Here is a 7462-nt window from a genome sequence, read left to right as displayed (position 1 = left end):
GAAGAACGTATGAAGTGTTGTGCCGTCATATCACATACCACAGTGATTTATATTTTTTTTCCTTAAACTTCTCATGTCTCTCTTTTTGAGGATCTCCTCAATTCCATCCAACCACAACTTTCTTAGTTTTCCCCTTCGTCTCAACGAATTCACTGTTCCTTTAATATATCTGTTTTCTGATTTGATTTGATTTGTATTTATTCTTTCTAGAAACCAGCTCAACATACTTTCATATTACTCACTTTTGCTGTTTGTACTCTTACAAACATCGACTCTATTTTTCCTATCAAATGCAACTACTTTATTTTGTTTGCTCTTAAAAACAGATGCATACATTTCTTGGTGTATATATAGAGAGAGGAAAAGCAAACAAAATGTTTAGCTATTTGTGTACCAAATGAGTATAGGAAAGACTACATGCATAAGCAAATGCAGATTTTTTTTTCGTTTAGAATAAAATAGAGAATATTGTACAGATGTTGTCAAGTACCTTACAAGGAAGTAAATGCAAAACTAAATCATTAGGGATACTATCTATACCAGTGTTTCTCAACCTCAGCAACTTTAAAGTGTGTGGACTTCAACTCCCAGAATTCCCCAGCCAACAGAGTGCTCTGGACATTTCTATCAATTCTGGAGGCAGGCAGCATCTAATAATACTGTAGATAATGACTGGTTTGTGATCACAAGAATTTGCCCCGCACATGTCAACAGTCTTCACCTTTGATCTAAATTTATATGTGGTTGTTTCTATGGATTAATCACCCATGATTTGCCCTGTTAGCTGAAAGGCAAGAACTTGGTAGAAGTTCTCAGACATGATACTTGGCATGTCTTGACTTGGCTGCTAGGTCCAAACTTGGCATACTTCTCTCGGAAACATGACACAGCATCGCTACAGTAGATAAGAGTAAAGTTAGGACAATGGCACATTAAACAGTTGATTGCCCTCTATCATCAGGATGAGATTCCCATTTATGGCAGTCAAACCCATTGCTGTTGCTTTCCGCCTTTCCATCATTTCAAAGGACAGAAAGCTAATATACTTCTCAGCCTTGAGTCAAGACTATTCTTGGGTTTTGACCATTTTTCTCTGACAATCTCTACTTAACTCCTACATGCCCCCCCCCCACCCCAGAAAGCACCCCGTAGATTCATCTCTTCCTAAAATTACTATATCAGGAGTCTAGGCACTGCACACATTAAAGATTTCAGTAGGAGCTTTATTACAAATCTAGATCTCTGCGAAAATAGTTGATGCAGTTCAACTCTTTTTCTTTTTGGATCAGTTTCAGCTTTGTCACCTAAAGGACAATTTGAGATACATTGCAATTCTAAAGCCACAAGGATATTTGCTGCTCAAAAACAATTACAGCAACTTACTGGCTTGGTTTTTAGCTTGATTTGTTTTGCAGGTGAAACTGGGCAAGGGGAAACTTTCTTGAACAAGAGTTTTGACAACAATCCGCTTTCATTTGCAAAATGCCTCAGTGAAAAGAAAGAAAACAAAATGGCAGCAGAAAAAGGTACTTTTCACAACATAAGCAGAAACATGTATTCTGCCTGCCATTTCATAATAAAATTCTCACAGCAAAATTTGGGCCTTTCCTTTGGCATGTCTTCTTTTTATAATAAATATAATTTTTCTTTGTGGATGTATTAAAATTACAAGCCCTGGGGAACTTGGGGAGAATCTGGCCAAATTGTAAGGCAATCTGGCCTCTTCCAACTTTTCCAGTAGGCTAGTGAATTGCTGGAAGAGGCCAATGTCACACTAAGTACTTTTGGAAGAGAATCACATCACCTCCTCCCCTCAGTGAGGAGAATTATGGTGCCTCAGTGGCATGAAACACCTCACTTTGGCAAAGCCATATAGGCTAATATTTTGTATCACTTGAGTTTATTTTAAACTACTTTTACTATTTTAATAATGATAAATGTATGAGGGTATCAGTTTCCTTTCCTTGGCCTGTCCTTCAAAGTGTGAATGGTTGTATTGACTTCTTTCTTTAAATCACCCATTCAAGTCTATATTAAAAAGTAAGGCAGGGATAAGCAAATGACACTCCAGATGTTGCTGGACTACAACTACCAGCAATCTTAGGTTGGCCAGGAACAGGAGGAACTGGGAAGCTGTAGTTCAGCAAGATCTGAAGTCCTCTAGGTTGCCTGGGATAAGGCAACAAATTACATCAACTGTTTGACTGGCTGGAAATTCTGAAATTCAGGTGGAGAGGACCAGGTTGGAAAAGGCTGTCGTAAAGGCCCAAGTTATATTTTCTATGGCTGTAAAAATATTTTACATTTGAGACCAAAAAGGTGCTTCAGAGTGTGCTGTAGTGAGAACACAGCATCTGTTTGTAATTCATTAAAGCAGCCATGCCTCTTCCCAGGAACCCTAATTGCAGGGAATAGCTACTCAGTCTCAGAAAAAATGCAATGGCTTTAATGTGTTGCTGACAATGCTGCATTCACACACCAGGGTTTTTTGAAGCAATGTTTCAGAATCAAATCTGTAGCATTGCACAGCCCTATTTTTTTCTTTCCCTTAATATTTTTATATACTGTATTGCAGGTCATCCGAGTTCTCCTGGACAGTTGTCTCATGACAATCAGCTGGATGGATACCAATCCACAGAAGAGTTATGTTACATTCCATATAGATTAGCTAAATTATACATTACCAAGGTAAACAATGATGATAATTTCTGACATACATCGACCTTATGCAGCAAGGAATATGGCAGAAAGATGGATAACAGAAAAAAGACCAACACTTTCCAGCCCCTGGCAAAATGTCACCAAAAAAGCATTAAAGAATTCCAAAAGGACCAAGAAAATGATACAGAAAAACACATCTCCTGAGAAAGTTCATTAGTCAATAATGAACAGCTAATGCATTAATGATTCGTTTTCACATTCATCCTTACTATATGTTATTGCAGATAAATCTCTACTTTCTTTTCTATTGCAAGATTTGTCTCTTAAGATAACATTTTTTCCTGTCATCTATTTAATGAATAATAAACATATAATTGGTCTTTTACACACATTCTGCCCTGAGAGAGAACTATGTTTACATCTGGTTCAACAGAGAGATATTTCTGTGCTCAACAGGGTAAGACTGAAGTGAGACCTTCCCTTGCAGTGCTTGATTTGAAGAGCTGCCCTACCCTTGGCTTATGAACAATCCTGCTGGATGAAGGTCATTAAAAACATTTGACAAATCTACAAATATTCATCCAATGAACAATAGTATGAATATAAAATATATGCATTAAATGTTAGTTGTATGTCCCACTGAGACATATGCAATACTCTATATGTACAGTTTGTTCCTTTAAACCAGTGTTTCTCAACCTTAGCAACTTTAAGACGAGTGGACTTCAACTCCCAGAATTCCCCAGCTGGCCATGCTGGCTGAGGAATTCTGGGAGTTGAAGTCCACACGTCTTAAAGTTGCCAAGGTTGAGAAACACTGCTTTAAATATTTGTATCACTTTACTTCTAATCCTGTCTTAGATTTTAAAAATCACAGTTACTCAGAACAGTATTATAACAGTTGTGAATTTATTCAGCCCATTAAAATTAAATGCAGTTAAAGTATCATCATTTTGGTCTTGCAGCCTGCCTGGGCTATTTCAACCATCTTTGTTGTCGCTCTTATAATATCATGCATCTGAGTTGCAGGGTAGTGTGAGAATGAATTTATTATTTCTGCTTGCATTTCTGTACAGATTGCAAAAGACATGCACCAGATGAAAATCAGATATGTGAAGGTTATCAAAGAGCTGCAGCATGTTGGACAGGAAAGCCAGGTGATTTTTTTTTTCTTTTGACAAAGAAACAATCCAAGCGTTCAATTGCTTTTCATTTCACTGTAAGAACAAACATGAATGAACAGAACCCTTTCTACTTGAGTTACATCTGGTAAAGGATGTCAGATGGTTGGGCATGGGATATGACTTGTTTAGACTGCAACTGTGTACATAGTTATGTAGGATTAAGTCTTCTGCATTTATAGGATGGCATTGTTAGGAGGATGTTTCCAGATCGTATGCAGAGAAGCCAACCTCCTCAACCCATTGTCCTCCAGGTGTATTGGAACTCCCCAAATTTCCAACACATCTGGAAGGCACCAAGTTGTAACCTGTAACCTGTTGAAAATAATGAGAATCAAACTCAACAAATTCTGTTTCAGATTAGGCTAACTTTCTAGAATAGCCCCATTAAAGGAAAGTTAAAGATAAATTCTCCTGAAAATGTAGTGAGAGTTCTCTCTTACCATCTAATTCATTTACATCCATGTTTCTCAAACTTGGCAACTTTAAGATGCTGCATGGGGAAGTTGCTGCCTGGGAACTAAAGTCCATACATCTTAAAGCTGCCAAGTTTCAGAAACACGGATTGACATTTATCCTATGTTGAGGGTTCTGTTCACTGTCCTTTGCCTCATTCTGAATATGATGGTGTTTTTTAAAAACTTTAACATAAACTCTGGTTTTCATATTAGAAGATAGCCCCCTCTAGTGGTGTTTTGGATGTCTGTGGGAAAAGAAAAAGCATTTACAATAAAGATCCAATTATCTTGCAATAAAAAGGTATAATCTCCTTTGAATTGAGCCTGTAGTGACTTTGATCTGCAGACATGCCATGTAGTTTTCTTGTCAACAGTAAGGAAATAATTTGCCACTGCTTTCTTTGGGGATGTATTTTCAACTTCCCAGCCCAGCCTATAGCTGTGGTTTTTCCTTGTGATCCAAGTACTAAACAGGCTCTTGACTCTGCTTAGGCTTTTTTTTTTTTTTTTTGGTTTTATATTAGCCAAGGTCTGAGAATAGCCCTCTGGAAAGAGCAATGGGAAATATGTATTTACATCTCTGCCAATCAATTTTATGGAGTAAAGGAATACTAGTAGGACAAAGAATCAGCTAGGAAAAGGTAAAAGGGAGAAAAGCGAGAGTGTGTGCATGCATGCCTTAAGGAAGAGAAAAAAATTGTCCCTTCAAATATCAGGAAATAATTTCCATATATTCTTCTGTTTCTGATTTCTTAACACAGGGATGGATGATCTTTTAATTCCTGGAGCTGTTCCAGCTGCCAGGCACGGCACAGGAGTCACCCATGGTGCATGCATGAGCACACACACGCAGACACACACACAAATATGAATGGGTATGCACAAAAACCTCCCTTGTGCAAAATGAACCCCCATTAATTATGTCCTCTTTTTGGAGGAGGAAAGGAGAGGCCATGAGGGACCTTAATACTCCTTTGTTCTTCTATTCTTCCTCCCATCAGTGGCTAAAATATAACCCATTTCTCTGGGAAGAAAGGAGAAGCAATCAGGAATCTTCCTTTCCTTCCAGTAAAACAGATGAATATTGTGTTAGTTTTGTTATAACTTGGTTTATTATGTTCCTTCCCTGAGGAAAAAAAAGCTTCCCCATCAGCCCTATTGATGGTGGTTAATTTAGCTCTCACTTGAAGGCACAAGCTTGAGCAGTTTTACTGCAGGTTTACGGATATGTCCATTACCATTTGAAGTTGGAAAAAGTTATCTTAAAATTCGAGTTGAATCAGGCACCCTTGTGTTTTGGACTTAGTTGCCCTGTGGATCTGTTGTCCTGGAACATAATTATTTCACTAGCTGCTCTCTGAATCACACCCAATACATTTTTAATGTTATTATTAAAAATGCATAATTAAGAGTAGACTGAGTCTCCACATTTAGAAAATGATTTAATTACGGGTTTTTTAGTTATTTTCAGAAGTCTGTGAGCTGTCTAGTCATTTTAGATGAAAATATGATTCAAATGTAATGTGTTATCAGCAGGACTTTGGAAAACCTAGTAGAGCTTGGTCTAGATATACTGTTCATGAGAAAAAAAGTTTCATAAAATTTTAAAAGTTCTATTTGTGTCTAGATACAAGGACACTTCTCACTGCCTAAAGTAAAAAAACAAAACAAAACACCATAATACAAGTTTCTCCAAATGTCCACTACTATTCTTTCTGCTGGCTGCCATTCTCTTCCAAATGGGAAGGAATAACAAAGACATCCAGTCTTTGTTTGAAGGCCCAATGCATTTTTAAGTATTTTGAAATCTTATTTCAAAATCTTTGCAGGGGGAAACACCAACACCGCATGAGATTAGCAATCTCATGTCACTTGGGCCATTTTATTGATTTATTTAAATGGTTTGCCCATTCCTGGCTTCTGTGATGGTTATCAAAATCTTTTGATAATGTAGGCAGCTACATAAAGGAGAAGGTTATTCGTCTCCGATTTTCTGGTGCATCCCAACTGGGTGAAACTTCTATAGAAAGTCAGATGGGTATTAAGTTTATATTACAAAAAAAGAAGTGTAATCCAAATGTTTACGTTCAGAGGATTTTTTTTCCCCAAATAGCTGCCATTAAAATTATTTTCTTCACCATAATCTGTTGATAGGAACATGCCATGACAGCTCTGAAAAACCAATACAGTGACAAAATAAAGCACCTGAGAACTTATCTAGAAGCTTATCAAGAAATGGTGGGAAAAGAGAAGCAAAACTGGCAAGACACAAAAAAGGTAAGAAGCAAAATGCAGTCATTTTGAATGAAAGGTAGACAACTATATAAATATCACGTGCATGATTTATGAATCGCTTATTTTTTTTCCTGCATTCTTAACGATTGGAGGTGCTGTTACCTGCAACTGCTGTAGCTTTGCTTTTTATTTTTTCAGTCTCCTGGTTAAGGAAATAAAATGCGGTCTAGCATTGCACTAGATATTTTCAAGTTTTGATGGGATAGAGTACCCACACAAGAGCTGACCTCCTTACAAATCCACAGCCATAGATCCAGAAACACCAATCCCTTCTGATGAAACTGTCTATCAGTGTTACCTCGATAACTGCTGAAACTAGGTGGGATGACTGAATCCATTTTCCTAATATGAAAAATGTAGCATGCATAATAGTGAATCATCTTTCATGCTTGAAGACATGATAAGCTCTTTATTAGTGGGGAGAAAATATCTCAGTTCAACCTCTGGTGTCTCTTTGAAGTCTATTAAAGTTTTTAAGAGATTTGCAGTTATTGATAAATGCAGTGACAATAACAGGAGAACTACAATTATTGTCACTCAGAGATCAACCAGAAGCCAGCAGATCCTCATTTCCATTGTATCATTTCTTATGTATCTAGAGTTTGGAAGAAGAAAACAGGAAACTGAGAGAAGAAAAAGAGGAGCTCATGAATCAGATCCAAATGCAGGATGAGAAAGGCAAAGAAAAGGTAGCCCAAAATTAAGTTTGTTAAACCATCTGGTAAGCACGCCAGCTTTTTTTAAAACTAAAATTGTATTTTCTCCTTTTTTGTAATGTAAACTATTTTACATTACATATGTAAATGTAATGTAAATGTAATGTAAACCATATGTAAACTATTTTAATAGGTTTCTCACTGGCATTAG

General features: G+C 37.0%; 1 long non-coding RNA gene across 1 annotated transcript; it reads left to right on the top strand.

Annotated features, from left to right (window-relative positions):
- Positions 1-1486: 1486 nt before the first annotated feature.
- Positions 1487-3819, top strand: LOC134492549 (uncharacterized). The gene is made up of 3 exons (XR_010067464.1): positions 1487-1526; positions 2576-2688; positions 3738-3819. It is a non-coding gene; the product is annotated as an uncharacterized LOC134492549 (long non-coding RNA).
- Positions 3820-7462: the final 3643 nt, after the last annotated feature.

This window comes from Candoia aspera, chromosome 2 (assembly GCF_035149785.1).
Source record: "Candoia aspera isolate rCanAsp1 chromosome 2, rCanAsp1.hap2, whole genome shotgun sequence".
Classification (NCBI taxonomy): Eukaryota; Metazoa; Chordata; class Lepidosauria; order Squamata; family Boidae; genus Candoia; species Candoia aspera.
The sequence above is the reverse complement of the archived record's forward strand: the minus strand, read 5'-3'. Positions and strand labels throughout refer to the sequence as shown.